The sequence below is a fragment of the Crinia signifera genome, chromosome 6, assembly GCF_055691185.1.
Source record: "Crinia signifera chromosome 6, ASM5569118v1, whole genome shotgun sequence".
Lineage (NCBI taxonomy): Eukaryota > Metazoa > Chordata > Amphibia > Anura > Myobatrachidae > Crinia > Crinia signifera.
In genome coordinates, this window is record NC_139222.1 from 218,279,831 (window position 1) to 218,296,113 (window position 16,283).

A 16,283-nucleotide genomic window follows, 5' to 3' on the forward strand; every position below is an offset into this window, starting at 1 on the left:
TGACTTATCAATCGCTGCGACCTCCCAAAAAATAGGCAAACACTATGTGACTTACCTACGATCTTTCCACGGAAACATCAACTGGATCACAGCAATGGCATTTTTGGACCCCCCTCCCTCTCCATTTGAAATGGCTTGGTTTTTTTTTTTGCTTTTTCTTTCTTGATCTCTTATATTTTTTTTCTTTTCTTTTTGCGCTCTCTTTTCTCTCTCTTTTGTTTTGGGAATTTTTTTTCCTCTTTCCTCTCTTTTGTTTTGGGAATTTTTTTTCCTCTTCCATTTTTTTTTGCCGAGCCCAACAATTGATGATCATTGAGAGGGGGATTTAGAAAAAGTATCACTTACCTTCTTCGGACCATCATTTGGGTGGTAACTGCCAATAAAAGAAAACATTGGCCCACCCAGCTCACCTACACATGACTGTCCTGTCTGCCTGTCTGTTCCAAGTGACTGTCTGGCTGTCAGGTTCCGCCGGATTCCGAGTGAGCAGCTTGTGATGTCATAGAGGGCAGATTGTGATGTCACACAAAGGGTCCTGCCACATGAATGCCTGTCCATCTGACTGTCTACTACTGCTGCTGAATGGGCTCAAAACAGGAAAGCCGTCATTGCACCTGATTGTGCAAGATTCCTCCTTCTCCTCTGCAGCAGCTAGCTGATTGATTTACTCAGCAGCAGTTCGTCAGGGACACAGGCATGCAGCAGCAAAGAGCGAGGAGACAGCTGGCTGCTGCTGCTTGCCTGTTGGTCGTCTGCCTAGTGGGTGTGTGTCTGTTGACGCGACGTCAACAGACGGGGCGGAGCACATGCAAATTTGGCCTCCTACCCAGCTGAGGCACCCTGCCCGCCCGCCGACGACCTAATCACAAAATCAGTTGGATGGCTACTCGTCCTCCGGTCCCTGTCCAGCACTTCAAGTCCTATTCACACCTGCCGTACAGCCAGGTATCTTTCAGACTGCAACGACATAGAAGTGATGTGTGTGTGTTAGATGTGTCCGTGGTGCTGATCTCTTCTGCACCAGTGTTGGTGGCCGAATTCCGGTTCGCGCGCTTTGCTGGGACCCCATTCGGGTTATCGCTTCTCGGCCTTTTGGCTAAGATCAAGTGTAGTATCTGTTCTTATCAGTTTAATATCTGATACGCCCCCTATCTGGGGGCCATATATTAAATGGATTTTTAGAACAGGGAGATGGAAGAAGAGCTTGCTCTGTCCACTCCACGCATTGACCTGGTATTGCAGTACTTCCAGGACCGGTGCACCTTCCTAATCTGTTATCCAAAAAAAGACTATTTCCATTCCTGGCACTTAATTTGGAGTATCAATTGTTTGTGCACCTTTGTACTAACTTTGTATTTAGAAATGCATGCATTTGCTGCTTCAAGGTTTAACCCTTGTGCATAAATACTTTGAAATCCTGCCTCCAGTGTATCATTTTGTGACTATTTCTTGACTCCTTGAATTGTACTTTCTGGAATCGAGGCAGTTAAATATTTTTACGTGACACTACACTTGATATCAGCATATGCGGCCTAGCCAAAAGACCGGAAGCCTGCCTAAATTAAATGACTTATCAATCGCTGCGACCTCCCAAAAAATAGGCAAACACTATGTGACTTACCTACGATCTTTCCACGGAAACATCAACTGGATCACAGCAATGGCATTTTTGGACCCCCCTCCCTCTCCATTTGAAATGGCTTGGTTTTTTTTTTTGCTTTTTCTTTCTTGATCTCTTATATTTTTTTTCTTTTCTTTTTGCGCTCTCTTTTCTCTCTCTTTTGTTTTGGGAAATTTTTTTCCTCTTTCCTCTCTTTTGTTTTGGGAATTTTTTTTCCTCTTCCATTTTTTTTTGCCGAGCCCAACAATTGATGATCATTGAGAGGGGGATTTAGAAAAAGTATCACTTACCTTCTTCGGACCATCATTTGGGTGGTAACTGCCAATAAAAGAAAACATTGGCCCACCCAGCTCACCTACACATGACTGTCCTGTCTGCCTGTCTGTTCCAAGTGACTGTCTGGCTGTCAGGTTCCGCCGGATTCCGAGTGAGCAGCTTGTGATGTCATAGAGGGCAGATTGTGATGTCACACAAAGGGTCCTGCCACATGAATGCCTGTCCATCTGACTGTCTACTACTGCTGCTGAATGGGCTCAAAACAGGAAAGCCGTCATTGCACCTGATTGTGCAAGATTCCTCCTTCTCCTCTGCAGCAGCTAGCTGATTGATTTACTCAGCAGCAGTTCGTCAGGGACACAGGCATGCAGCAGCAAAGAGCGAGGAGACAGCTGGCTGCTGCTGCTTGCCTGTTGGTCGTCTGCCTAGTGGGTGTGTGTCTGTTGACGCGACGTCAACAGACGGGGCGGAGCACATGCAAATTTGGCCTCCTACCCAGCTGAGGCACCCTGCCCGCCCGCCGACGACCTAATCACAAAATCAGTTGGATGGCTACTCGTCCTCCGGTCCCTGTCCAGCACTTCAAGTCCTATTCACACCTGCCGTACAGCCAGGTATCTTTCAGACTGCAACGACATAGAAGTGATGTGTGTGTGTTAGATGTGTCCGTGGTGCTGATCTCTTCTGCACCAGTGTTGGTGGCCGAATTCCGGTTCGCGCGCTTTGCTGGGACCCCATTCGGGTTATCGCTTCTCGGCCTTTTGGCTAAGATCAAGTGTAGTATCTGTTCTTATCAGTTTAATATCTGATACGCCCCCTATCTGGGGGCCATATATTAAATGGATTTTTAGAACAGGGAGATGGAAGAAGAGCTTGCTCTGTCCACTCCACGCATTGACCTGGTATTGCAGTACTTCCAGGACCGGTGCACCTTCCTAATCTGTTATCCAAAAAAAGACTATTTCCATTCCTGGCACTTAATTTGGAGTATCAATTGTTTGTGCACCTTTGTACTAACTTTGTATTTAGAAATGCATGCATTTGCTGCTTCAAGGTTTAACCCTTGTGCATAAATACTTTGAAATCCTGCCTCCAGTGTATCATTTTGTGACTATTTCTTGACTCCTTGAATTGTACTTTCTGGAATCGAGGCAGTTAAATATTTTTACGTGACACTACACTTGATATCAGCATATGCGGCCTAGCCAAAAGACCGGAAGCCTGCCTAAATTAAATGACTTATCAATCGCTGCGACCTCCCAAAAAATAGGCAAACACTATGTGACTTACCTACGATCTTTCCACGGAAACATCAACTGGATCACAGCAATGGCATTTTTGGACCCCCCTCCCTCTCCATTTGAAATGGCTTGTTTTTTTTTTTGCTTTTTCTTTCTTGATCTCTTATATTTTTTTTCTTTTCTTTTTGCGCTCTCTTTTCTCTCTCTTTTGTTTTGGGAAATTTTTTTCCTCTTTCCTCTCTTTTGTTTTGGGAATTTTTTTTCCTCTTCCATTTTTTTTTGCCGAGCCCAACAATTGATGATCATTGAGAGGGGGATTTAGAAAAAGTATCACTTACCTTCTTCGGACCATCATTTGGGTGGTAACTGCCAATAAAAGAAAACATTGGCCCACCCAGCTCACCTACACATGACTGTCCTGTCTGCCTGTCTGTTCCAAGTGACTGTCTGGCTGTCAGGTTCCGCCGGATTCCGAGTGAGCAGCTTGTGATGTCATAGAGGGCAGATTGTGATGTCACACAAAGGGTCCTGCCACATGAATGCCTGTCCATCTGACTGTCTACTACTGCTGCTGAATGGGCTCAAAACAGGAAAGCCGTCATTGCACCTGATTGTGCAAGATTCCTCCTTCTCCTCTGCAGCAGCTAGCTGATTGATTTACTCAGCAGCAGTTCGTCAGGGACACAGGCATGCAGCAGCAAAGAGCGAGGAGACAGCTGGCTGCTGCTGCTTGCCTGTTGGTCGTCTGCCTAGTGGGTGTGTGTCTGTTGACGCGACGTCAACAGACGGGGCGGAGCACATGCAAATTTGGCCTCCTACCCAGCTGAGGCACCCTGCCCGCCCGCCGACGACCTAATCACAAAATCAGTTGGATGGCTACTCGTCCTCCGGTCCCTGTCCAGCACTTCAAGTCCTATTCACACCTGCCGTACAGCCAGGTATCTTTCAGACTGCAACGACATAGAAGTGATGTGTGTGTGTTAGATGTGTCCGTGGTGCTGATCTCTTCTGCACCAGTGTTGGTGGCCGAATTCCGGTTCGCGCGCTTTGCTGGGACCCCATTCGGGTTATCGCTTCTCGGCCTTTTGGCTAAGATCAAGTGTAGTATCTGTTCTTATCAGTTTAATATCTGATACGCCCCCTATCTGGGGGCCATATATTAAATGGATTTTTAGAACAGGGAGATGGAAGAAGAGCTTGCTCTGTCCACTCCACGCATTGACCTGGTATTGCAGTACTTCCAGGACCGGTGCACCTTCCTAATCTGTTATCCAAAAAAAGACTATTTCCATTCCTGGCACTTAATTTGGAGTATCAATTGTTTGTGCACCTTTGTACTAACTTTGTATTTAGAAATGCATGCATTTGCTGCTTCAAGGTTTAACCCTTGTGCATAAATACTTTGAAATCCTGCCTCCAGTGTATCATTTTGTGACTATTTCTTGACTCCTTGAATTGTACTTTCTGGAATCGAGGCAGTTAAATATTTTTACGTGACACTACACTTGATATCAGCATATGCGGCCTAGCCAAAAGACCGGAAGCCTGCCTAAATTAAATGACTTATCAATCGCTGCGACCTCCCAAAAAATAGGCAAACACTATGTGACTTACCTACGATCTTTCCACGGAAACATCAACTGGATCACAGCAATGGCATTTTTGGACCCCCCTCCCTCTCCATTTGAAATGGCTTGGTTTTTTTTTTGCTTTTTCTTTCTTGATCTCTTATATATTTTTTTCTTTTCTTTTTGCGCTCTCTTTTCTCTCTCTTTTGTTTTGGGAAATTTTTTTCCTCTTTCCTCTCTTTTGTTTTGGGAATTTTTTTTCCTCTTCCATTTTTTTTTGCCGAGCCCAACAATTGATGATCATTGAGAGGGGGATTTAGAAAAAGTATCACTTACCTTCTTCGGACCATCATTTGGGTGGTAACTGCCAATAAAAGAAAACATTGGCCCACCCAGCTCACCTACACATGACTGTCCTGTCTGCCTGTCTGTTCCAAGTGACTGTCTGGCTGTCAGGTTCCGCCGGATTCCGAGTGAGCAGCTTGTGATGTCATAGAGGGCAGATTGTGATGTCACACAAAGGGTCCTGCCACATGAATGCCTGTCCATCTGACTGTCTACTACTGCTGCTGAATGGGCTCAAAACAGGAAAGCCGTCATTGCACCTGATTGTGCAAGATTCCTCCTTCTCCTCTGCAGCAGCTAGCTGATTGATTTACTCAGCAGCAGTTCGTCAGGGACACAGGCATGCAGCAGCAAAGAGCGAGGAGACAGCTGGCTGCTGCTGCTTGCCTGTTGGTCGTCTGCCTAGTGGGTGTGTGTCTGTTGACGCGACGTCAACAGACGGGGCGGAGCACATGCAAATTTGGCCTCCTACCCAGCTGAGGCACCCTGCCCGCCCGCCGACGACCTAATCACAAAATCAGTTGGATGGCTACTCGTCCTCCGGTCCCTGTCCAGCACTTCAAGTCCTATTCACACCTGCCGTACAGCCAGGTATCTTTCAGACTGCAACGACATAGAAGTGATGTGTGTGTGTTAGATGTGTCCGTGGTGCTGATCTCTTCTGCACCAGTGTTGGTGGCCGAATTCCGGTTCGCGCGCTTTGCTGGGACCCCATTCGGGTTATCGCTTCTCGGCCTTTTGGCTAAGATCAAGTGTAGTATCTGTTCTTATCAGTTTAATATCTGATACGCCCCCTATCTGGGGGCCATATATTAAATGGATTTTTAGAACAGGGAGATGGAAGAAGAGCTTGCTCTGTCCACTCCACGCATTGACCTGGTATTGCAGTACTTCCAGGACCGGTGCACCTTCCTAATCTGTTATCCAAAAAAAGACTATTTCCATTCCTGGCACTTAATTTGGAGTATCAATTGTTTGTGCACCTTTGTACTAACTTTGTATTTAGAAATGCATGCATTTGCTGCTTCAAGGTTTAACCCTTGTGCATAAATACTTTGAAATCCTGCCTCCAGTGTATCATTTTGTGACTATTTCTTGACTCCTTGAATTGTACTTTCTGGAATCGAGGCAGTTAAATATTTTTACGTGACACTACACTTGATATCAGCATATGCGGCCTAGCCAAAAGACCGGAAGCCTGCCTAAATTAAATGACTTATCAATCGCTGCGACCTCCCAAAAAATAGGCAAACACTATGTGACTTACCTACGATCTTTCCACGGAAACATCAACTGGATCACAGCAATGGCATTTTTGGACCCCCCTCCCTCTCCATTTGAAATGGCTTGGTTTTTTTTTTGCTTTTTCTTTCTTGATCTCTTATATTTTTTTTCTTTTCTTTTTGCGCTCTCTTTTCTCTCTCTTTTGTTTTGGGAAATTTTTTTCCTCTTTCCTCTCTTTTGTTTTGGGAATTTTTTTTCCTCTTCCATTTTTTTTTGCCGAGCCCAACAATTGATGATCATTGAGAGGGGGATTTAGAAAAAGTATCACTTACCTTCTTCGGACCATCATTTGGGTGGTAACTGCCAATAAAAGAAAACATTGGCCCACCCAGCTCACCTACACATGACTGTCCTGTCTGCCTGTCTGTTCCAAGTGACTGTCTGGCTGTCAGGTTCCGCCGGATTCCGAGTGAGCAGCTTGTGATGTCATAGAGGGCAGATTGTGATGTCACACAAAGGGTCCTGCCACATGAATGCCTGTCCATCTGACTGTCTACTACTGCTGCTGAATGGGCTCAAAACAGGAAAGCCGTCATTGCACCTGATTGTGCAAGATTCCTCCTTCTCCTCTGCAGCAGCTAGCTGATTGATTTACTCAGCAGCAGTTCGTCAGGGACACAGGCATGCAGCAGCAAAGAGCGAGGAGACAGCTGGCTGCTGCTGCTTGCCTGTTGGTCGTCTGCCTAGTGGGTGTGTGTCTGTTGACGCGACGTCAACAGACGGGGCGGAGCACATGCAAATTTGGCCTCCTACCCAGCTGAGGCACCCTGCCCGCCCGCCGACGACCTAATCACAAAATCAGTTGGATGGCTACTCGTCCTCCGGTCCCTGTCCAGCACTTCAAGTCCTATTCACACCTGCCGTACAGCCAGGTATCTTTCAGACTGCAACGACATAGAAGTGATGTGTGTGTGTTAGATGTGTCCGTGGTGCTGATCTCTTCTGCACCAGTGTTGGTGGCCGAATTCCGGTTCGCGCGCTTTGCTGGGACCCCATTCGGGTTATCGCTTCTCGGCCTTTTGGCTAAGATCAAGTGTAGTATCTGTTCTTATCAGTTTAATATCTGATACGCCCCCTATCTGGGGGCCATATATTAAATGGATTTTTAGAACAGGGAGATGGAAGAAGAGCTTGCTCTGTCCACTCCACGCATTGACCTGGTATTGCAGTACTTCCAGGACCGGTGCACCTTCCTAATCTGTTATCCAAAAAAAGACTATTTCCATTCCTGGCACTTAATTTGGAGTATCAATTGTTTGTGCACCTTTGTACTAACTTTGTATTTAGAAATGCATGCATTTGCTGCTTCAAGGTTTAACCCTTGTGCATAAATACTTTGAAATCCTGCCTCCAGTGTATCATTTTGTGACTATTTCTTGACTCCTTGAATTGTACTTTCTGGAATCGAGGCAGTTAAATATTTTTACGTGACACTACACTTGATATCAGCATATGCGGCCTAGCCAAAAGACCGGAAGCCTGCCTAAATTAAATGACTTATCAATCGCTGCGACCTCCCAAAAAATAGGCAAACACTATGTGACTTACCTACGATCTTTCCACGGAAACATCAACTGGATCACAGCAATGGCATTTTTGGACCCCCCTCCCTCTCCATTTGAAATGGCTTGTTTTTTTTTTTGCTTTTTCTTTCTTGATCTCTTATATTTTTTTTCTTTTCTTTTTGCGCTCTCTTTTCTCTCTCTTTTGTTTTGGGAAATTTTTTTCCTCTTTCCTCTCTTTTGTTTTGGGAATTTTTTTTCCTCTTCCATTTTTTTTTGCCGAGCCCAACAATTGATGATCATTGAGAGGGGGATTTAGAAAAAGTATCACTTACCTTCTTTGGACCATCATTTGGGTGGTAACTGCCAATAAAAGAAAACATTGGCCCACCCAGCTCACCTACACATGACTGTCCTGTCTGCCTGTCTGTTCCAAGTGACTGTCTGGCTGTCAGGTTCCGCCGGATTCCGAGTGAGCAGCTTGTGATGTCATAGAGGGCAGATTGTGATGTCACACAAAGGGTCCTGCCACATGAATGCCTGTCCATCTGACTGTCTACTACTGCTGCTGAATGGGCTCAAAACAGGAAAGCCGTCATTGCACCTGATTGTGCAAGATTCCTCCTTCTCCTCTGCAGCAGCTAGCTGATTGATTTACTCAGCAGCAGTTCGTCAGGGACACAGGCATGCAGCAGCAAAGAGCGAGGAGACAGCTGGCTGCTGCTGCTTGCCTGTTGGTCGTCTGCCTAGTGGGTGTGTGTCTGTTGACGCGACGTCAACAGACGGGGCGGAGCACATGCAAATTTGGCCTCCTACCCAGCTGAGGCACCCTGCCCGCCCGCCGACGACCTAATCACAAAATCAGTTGGATGGCTACTCGTCCTCCGGTCCCTGTCCAGCACTTCAAGTCCTATTCACACCTGCCGTACAGCCAGGTATCTTTCAGACTGCAACGACATAGAAGTGATGTGTGTGTGTTAGATGTGTCCGTGGTGCTGATCTCTTCTGCACCAGTGTTGGTGGCCGAATTCCGGTTCGCGCGCTTTGCTGGGACCCCATTCGGGTTATCGCTTCTCGGCCTTTTGGCTAAGATCAAGTGTAGTATCTGTTCTTATCAGTTTAATATCTGATACGCCCCCTATCTGGGGGCCATATATTAAATGGATTTTTAGAACAGGGAGATGGAAGAAGAGCTTGCTCTGTCCACTCCACGCATTGACCTGGTATTGCAGTACTTCCAGGACCGGTGCACCTTCCTAATCTGTTATCCAAAAAAAGACTATTTCCATTCCTGGCACTTAATTTGGAGTATCAATTGTTTGTGCACCTTTGTACTAACTTTGTATTTAGAAATGCATGCATTTGCTGCTTCAAGGTTTAACCCTTGTGCATAAATACTTTGAAATCCTGCCTCCAGTGTATCATTTTGTGACTATTTCTTGACTCCTTGAATTGTACTTTCTGGAATCGAGGCAGTTAAATATTTTTACGTGACACTACACTTGATATCAGCATATGCGGCCTAGCCAAAAGACCGGAAGCCTGCCTAAATTAAATGACTTATCAATCGCTGCGACCTCCCAAAAAATAGGCAAACACTATGTGACTTACCTACGATCTTTCCACGGAAACATCAACTGGATCACAGCAATGGCATTTTTGGACCCCCCTCCCTCTCCATTTGAAATGGCTTGGTTTTTTTTTTTGCTTTTTCTTTCTTGATCTCTTATATTTTTTTTCTTTTCTTTTTGCGCTCTCTTTTCTCTCTCTTTTGTTTTGGGAAATTTTTTTCCTCTTTCCTCTCTTTTGTTTTGGGAATTTTTTTTCCTCTTCCATTTTTTTTTGCCGAGCCCAACAATTGATGATCATTGAGAGGGGGATTTAGAAAAAGTATCACTTACCTTCTTCGGACCATCATTTGGGTGGTAACTGCCAATAAAAGAAAACATTGGCCCACCCAGCTCACCTACACATGACTGTCCTGTCTGCCTGTCTGTTCCAAGTGACTGTCTGGCTGTCAGGTTCCGCCGGATTCCGAGTGAGCAGCTTGTGATGTCATAGAGGGCAGATTGTGATGTCACACAAAGGGTCCTGCCACATGAATGCCTGTCCATCTGACTGTCTACTACTGCTGCTGAATGGGCTCAAAACAGGAAAGCCGTCATTGCACCTGATTGTGCAAGATTCCTCCTTCTCCTCTGCAGCAGCTAGCTGATTGATTTACTCAGCAGCAGTTCGTCAGGGACACAGGCATGCAGCAGCAAAGAGCGAGGAGACAGCTGGCTGCTGCTGCTTGCCTGTTGGTCGTCTGCCTAGTGGGTGTGTGTCTGTTGACGCGACGTCAACAGACGGGGCGGAGCACATGCAAATTTGGCCTCCTACCCAGCTGAGGCACCCTGCCCGCCCGCCGACGACCTAATCACAAAATCAGTTGGATGGCTACTCGTCCTCCGGTCCCTGTCCAGCACTTCAAGTCCTATTCACACCTGCCGTACAGCCAGGTATCTTTCAGACTGCAACGACATAGAAGTGATGTGTGTGTGTTAGATGTGTCCGTGGTGCTGATCTCTTCTGCACCAGTGTTGGTGGCCGAATTCCGGTTCGCGCGCTTTGCTGGGACCCCATTCGGGTTATCGCTTCTCGGCCTTTTGGCTAAGATCAAGTGTAGTATCTGTTCTTATCAGTTTAATATCTGATACGCCCCCTATCTGGGGGCCATATATTAAATGGATTTTTAGAACAGGGAGATGGAAGAAGAGCTTGCTCTGTCCACTCCACGCATTGACCTGGTATTGCAGTACTTCCAGGACCGGTGCACCTTCCTAATCTGTTATCCAAAAAAAGACTATTTCCATTCCTGGCACTTAATTTGGAGTATCAATTGTTTGTGCACCTTTGTACTAACTTTGTATTTAGAAATGCATGCATTTGCTGCTTCAAGGTTTAACCCTTGTGCATAAATACTTTGAAATCCTGCCTCCAGTGTATCATTTTGTGACTATTTCTTGACTCCTTGAATTGTACTTTCTGGAATCGAGGCAGTTAAATATTTTTACGTGACACTACACTTGATATCAGCATATGCGGCCTAGCCAAAAGACCGGAAGCCTGCCTAAATTAAATGACTTATCAATCGCTGCGACCTCCCAAAAAATAGGCAAACACTATGTGACTTACCTACGATCTTTCCACGGAAACATCAACTGGATCACAGCAATGGCATTTTTGGACCCCCCTCCCTCTCCATTTGAAATGGCTTGGTTTTTTTTTTTGCTTTTTCTTTCTTGATCTCTTATATTTTTTTTCTTTTCTTTTTGCGCTCTCTTTTCTCTCTCTTTTGTTTTGGGAAATTTTTTTCCTCTTTCCTCTCTTTTGTTTTGGGAATTTTTTTTCCTCTTCCATTTTTTTTTGCCGAGCCCAACAATTGATGATCATTGAGAGGGGGATTTAGAAAAAGTATCACTTACCTTCTTCGGACCATCATTTGGGTGGTAACTGCCAATAAAAGAAAACATTGGCCCACCCAGCTCACCTACACATGACTGTCCTGTCTGCCTGTCTGTTCCAAGTGACTGTCTGGCTGTCAGGTTCCGCCGGATTCCGAGTGAGCAGCTTGTGATGTCATAGAGGGCAGATTGTGATGTCACACAAAGGGTCCTGCCACATGAATGCCTGTCCATCTGACTGTCTACTACTGCTGCTGAATGGGCTCAAAACAGGAAAGCCGTCATTGCACCTGATTGTGCAAGATTCCTCCTTCTCCTCTGCAGCAGCTAGCTGATTGATTTACTCAGCAGCAGTTCGTCAGGGACACAGGCATGCAGCAGCAAAGAGCGAGGAGACAGCTGGCTGCTGCTGCTTGCCTGTTGGTCGTCTGCCTAGTGGGTGTGTGTCTGTTGACGCGACGTCAACAGACGGGGCGGAGCACATGCAAATTTGGCCTCCTACCCAGCTGAGGCACCCTGCCCGCCCGCCGACGACCTAATCACAAAATCAGTTGGATGGCTACTCGTCCTCCGGTCCCTGTCCAGCACTTCAAGTCCTATTCACACCTGCCGTACAGCCAGGTATCTTTCAGACTGCAACGACATAGAAGTGATGTGTGTGTGTTAGATGTGTCCGTGGTGCTGATCTCTTCTGCACCAGTGTTGGTGGCCGAATTCCGGTTCGCGCGCTTTGCTGGGACCCCATTCGGGTTATCGCTTCTCGGCCTTTTGGCTAAGATCAAGTGTAGTATCTGTTCTTATCAGTTTAATATCTGATACGCCCCCTATCTGGGGGCCATATATTAAATGGATTTTTAGAACAGGGAGATGGAAGAAGAGCTTGCTCTGTCCACTCCACGCATTGACCTGGTATTGCAGTACTTCCAGGACCGGTGCACCTTCCTAATCTGTTATCCAAAAAAAGACTATTTCCATTCCTGGCACTTAATTTGGAGTATCAATTGTTTGTGCACCTTTGTACTAACTTTGTATTTAGAAATGCATGCATTTGCTGCTTCAAGGTTTAACCCTTGTGCATAAATACTTTGAAATCCTGCCTCCAGTGTATCATTTTGTGACTATTTCTTGACTCCTTGAATTGTACTTTCTGGAATCGAGGCAGTTAAATATTTTTACGTGACACTACACTTGATATCAGCATATGCGGCCTAGCCAAAAGACCGGAAGCCTGCCTAAATTAAATGACTTATCAATCGCTGCGACCTCCCAAAAAATAGGCAAACACTATGTGACTTACCTACGATCTTTCCACGGAAACATCAACTGGATCACAGCAATGGCATTTTTGGACCCCCCTCCCTCTCCATTTGAAATGGCTTGGTTTTTTTTTTGCTTTTTCTTTCTTGATCTCTTATATTTTTTTTCTTTTCTTTTTGCGCTCTCTTTTCTCTCTCTTTTGTTTTGGGAAATTTTTTTCCTCTTTCCTCTCTTTTGTTTTGGGAATTTTTTTTCCTCTTCCATTTTTTTTTGCCGAGCCCAACAATTGATGATCATTGAGAGGGGGATTTAGAAAAAGTATCACTTACCTTCTTCGGACCATCATTTGGGTGGTAACTGCCAATAAAAGAAAACATTGGCCCACCCAGCTCACCTACACATGACTGTCCTGTCTGCCTGTCTGTTCCAAGTGACTGTCTGGCTGTCAGGTTCCGCCGGATTCCGAGTGAGCAGCTTGTGATGTCATAGAGGGCAGATTGTGATGTCACACAAAGGGTCCTGCCACATGAATGCCTGTCCATCTGACTGTCTACTACTGCTGCTGAATGGGCTCAAAACAGGAAAGCCGTCATTGCACCTGATTGTGCAAGATTCCTCCTTCTCCTCTGCAGCAGCTAGCTGATTGATTTACTCAGCAGCAGTTCGTCAGGGACACAGGCATGCAGCAGCAAAGAGCGAGGAGACAGCTGGCTGCTGCTGCTTGCCTGTTGGTCGTCTGCCTAGTGGGTGTGTGTCTGTTGACGCGACGTCAACAGACGGGGCGGAGCACATGCAAATTTGGCCTCCTACCCAGCTGAGGCACCCTGCCCGCCCGCCGACGACCTAATCACAAAATCAGTTGGATGGCTACTCGTCCTCCGGTCCCTGTCCAGCACTTCAAGTCCTATTCACACCTGCCGTACAGCCAGGTATCTTTCAGACTGCAACGACATAGAAGTGATGTGTGTGTGTGTTAGATGTGTCCGTGGTGCTGATCTCTTCTGCACCAGTGTTGGTGGCCGAATTCCGGTTCGCGCGCTTTGCTGGGACCCCATTCGGGTTATCGCTTCTCGGCCTTTTGGCTAAGATCAAGTGTAGTATCTGTTCTTATCAGTTTAATATCTGATACGCCCCCTATCTGGGGGCCATATATTAAATGGATTTTTAGAACAGGGAGATGGAAGAAGAGCTTGCTCTGTCCACTCCACGCATTGACCTGGTATTGCAGTACTTCCAGGACCGGTGCACCTTCCTAATCTGTTATCCAAAAAAAGACTATTTCCATTCCTGGCACTTAATTTGGAGTATCAATTGTTTGTGCACCTTTGTACTAACTTTGTATTTAGAAATGCATGCATTTGCTGCTTCAAGGTTTAACCCTTGTGCATAAATACTTTGAAATCCTGCCTCCAGTGTATCATTTTGTGACTATTTCTTGACTCCTTGAATTGTACTTTCTGGAATCGAGGCAGTTAAATATTTTTACGTGACACTACACTTGATATCAGCATATGCGGCCTAGCCAAAAGACCGGAAGCCTGCCTAAATTAAATGACTTATCAATCGCTGCGACCTCCCAAAAAATAGGCAAACACTATGTGACTTACCTACGATCTTTCCACAGAAACATCAACTGGATCACAGCAATGGCATTTTTGGACCCCCCTCCCTCTCCATTTGAAATGGCTTGGTTTTTTTTTTGCTTTTTCTTTCTTGATCTCTTATATTTTTTTTCTTTTCTTTTTGCGCTCTCTTTTCTCTCTCTTTTGTTTTGGGAAATTTTTTTCCTCTTTCCTCTCTTTTGTTTTGGGAATTTTTTTTCCTCTTCCATTTTTTTTTGCAGAGCCCAACAATTGATGATCATTGAGAGGGGGATTTAGAAAAAGTATCACTTACCTTCTTCGGACCATCATTTGGGTGGTAACTGCCAATAAAAGAAAACATTGGCCCACCCAGCTCACCTACACATGACTGTCCTGTCTGCCTGTCTGTTCCAAGTGACTGTCTGGCTGTCAGGTTCCGCCGGATTCCGAGTGAGCAGCTTGTGATGTCATAGAGGGCAGATTGTGATGTCACACAAAGGGTCCTGCCACATGAATGCCTGTCCATCTGACTGTCTACTACTGCTGCTGAATGGGCTCAAAACAGGAAAGCCGTCATTGCACCTGATTGTGCAAGATTCCTCCTTCTCCTCTGCAGCAGCTAGCTGATTGATTTACTCAGCAGCAGTTCGTCAGGGACACAGGCATGCAGCAGCAAAGAGCGAGGAGACAGCTGGCTGCTGCTGCTTGCCTGTTGGTCGTCTGCCTAGTGGGTGTGTGTCTGTTGACGCGACGTCAACAGACGGGGCGGAGCACATGCAAATTTGGCCTCCTACCCAGCTGAGGCACCCTGCCCGCCCGCCGACGACCTAATCACAAAATCAGTTGGATGGCTACTCGTCCTCCGGTCCCTGTCCAGCACTTCAAGTCCTATTCACACCTGCCGTACAGCCAGGTATCTTTCAGACTGCAACGACATAGAAGTGATGTGTGTGTGTTAGATGTGTCTGTGGTGCTGATCTCTTCTGCACCAGTGTTGGTGGCCGAATTCCGGTTCGCGCGCTTTGCTGGGACCCCATTCGGGTTATCGCTTCTCGGCCTTTTGGCTAAGATCAAGTGTAGTATCTGTTCTTATCAGTTTAATATCTGATACGCCCCCTATCTGGGGGCCATATATTAAATGGATTTTTAGAACAGGGAGATGGAAGAAGAGCTTGCTCTGTCCACTCCACGCATTGACCTGGTATTGCAGTACTTCCAGGACCGGTGCACCTTCCTAATCTGTTATCCAAAAATAGACTATTTCCATTCCTGGCACTTAATTTGGAGTATCAATTGTTTGTGCACCTTTGTACTAACTTTGTATTTAGAAATGCATGCATTTGCTGCTTCAAGGTTTAACCCTTGTGCATAAATACTTTGAAATCCTGCCTCCAGTGTATCATTTTGTGACTATTTCTTGACTCCTTGAATTGTACTTTCTGGAATCGAGGCAGTTAAATATTTTTACGTGACACTACACTTGATATCAGCATATGCGGCCTAGCCAAAAGACCGGAAGCCTGCCTAAATTAAATGACTTATCAATCGCTGCGACCTCCCAAAAAATAGGCAAACACTATGTGACTTACCTACGATCTTTCCACGGAAACATCAACTGGATCACAGCAATGGCATTTTTGGACCCCCCTCCCTCTCCATTTGAAATGGCTTGGTTTTTTTTTTGCTTTTTCTTTCTTGATCTCTTATATTTTTTTTCTTTTCTTTTTGCGCTCTCTTTTCTCTCTCTTTTGTTTTGGGAATTTTTTTTCCTCTTTCCTCTCTTTTGTTTTGGGAATTTTTTTTCCTCTTCCATTTTTTTTTGCCGAGCCCAACAATTGATGATCATTGAGAGGGGGATTTAGAAAAAGTATCACTTACCTTCTTCGGACCATCATTTGGGTGGTAACTGCCAATAAAAGAAAACATTGGCCCACCCAGCTCACCTACACATGACTGTCCTGTCTGCCTGTCTGTTCCAAGTGACTGTCTGGCTGTCAGGTTCCGCCGGATTCCGAGTGAGCAGCTTGTGATGTCATAGAGGGCAGATTGTGATGTCACACAAAGGGTCCTGCCACATGAATGCCTGTCCATCTGACTGTCTACTACTGCTGCTGAATGGGCTCAAAACAGGAAAGCCGTCATTGCACCTGATTGTGCAAG

General features: G+C 45.8%; 10 non-coding genes across 10 annotated transcripts; all 10 read left to right on the forward strand.

The window, feature by feature from the left end:
- The first annotated feature begins 1,076 nt into the window (after positions 1-1,076).
- LOC146012443 (U2 spliceosomal RNA) lies at positions 1,077-1,267 on the forward strand. The gene has a single exon (XR_014445607.1). It is a non-coding gene; the product is annotated as a U2 spliceosomal RNA (small nuclear RNA).
- A 1,375-nt stretch (positions 1,268-2,642) lies between these two features.
- Positions 2,643-2,833, forward strand: LOC146012444 (U2 spliceosomal RNA). The gene has a single exon (XR_014445608.1). It is a non-coding gene; the product is annotated as a U2 spliceosomal RNA (small nuclear RNA).
- Positions 2,834-4,207: 1,374 nt separating this feature from the next.
- Positions 4,208-4,398, forward strand: LOC146012446 (U2 spliceosomal RNA). Its single transcript, XR_014445610.1, has one exon. It is a non-coding gene; the product is annotated as a U2 spliceosomal RNA (small nuclear RNA).
- A 1,375-nt stretch (positions 4,399-5,773) lies between these two features.
- Positions 5,774-5,964, forward strand: LOC146012447 (U2 spliceosomal RNA). Its single transcript, XR_014445611.1, has one exon. It is a non-coding gene; the product is annotated as a U2 spliceosomal RNA (small nuclear RNA).
- A 1,374-nt stretch (positions 5,965-7,338) lies between these two features.
- On the forward strand, positions 7,339-7,529 carry LOC146012448 (U2 spliceosomal RNA). The gene has a single exon (XR_014445612.1). It is a non-coding gene; the product is annotated as a U2 spliceosomal RNA (small nuclear RNA).
- A 1,374-nt stretch (positions 7,530-8,903) lies between these two features.
- Positions 8,904-9,094, forward strand: LOC146012449 (U2 spliceosomal RNA). Its single transcript, XR_014445613.1, has one exon. It is a non-coding gene; the product is annotated as a U2 spliceosomal RNA (small nuclear RNA).
- Positions 9,095-10,469: 1,375 nt separating this feature from the next.
- LOC146012450 (U2 spliceosomal RNA) lies at positions 10,470-10,660 on the forward strand. The gene has a single exon (XR_014445614.1). It is a non-coding gene; the product is annotated as a U2 spliceosomal RNA (small nuclear RNA).
- Positions 10,661-12,035: 1,375 nt separating this feature from the next.
- On the forward strand, positions 12,036-12,226 carry LOC146012451 (U2 spliceosomal RNA). Its single transcript, XR_014445615.1, has one exon. It is a non-coding gene; the product is annotated as a U2 spliceosomal RNA (small nuclear RNA).
- A 1,376-nt stretch (positions 12,227-13,602) lies between these two features.
- LOC146012452 (U2 spliceosomal RNA) lies at positions 13,603-13,793 on the forward strand. The gene has a single exon (XR_014445616.1). It is a non-coding gene; the product is annotated as a U2 spliceosomal RNA (small nuclear RNA).
- Positions 13,794-15,167: 1,374 nt separating this feature from the next.
- On the forward strand, positions 15,168-15,358 carry LOC146012453 (U2 spliceosomal RNA). The gene has a single exon (XR_014445617.1). It is a non-coding gene; the product is annotated as a U2 spliceosomal RNA (small nuclear RNA).
- Positions 15,359-16,283: the final 925 nt, after the last annotated feature.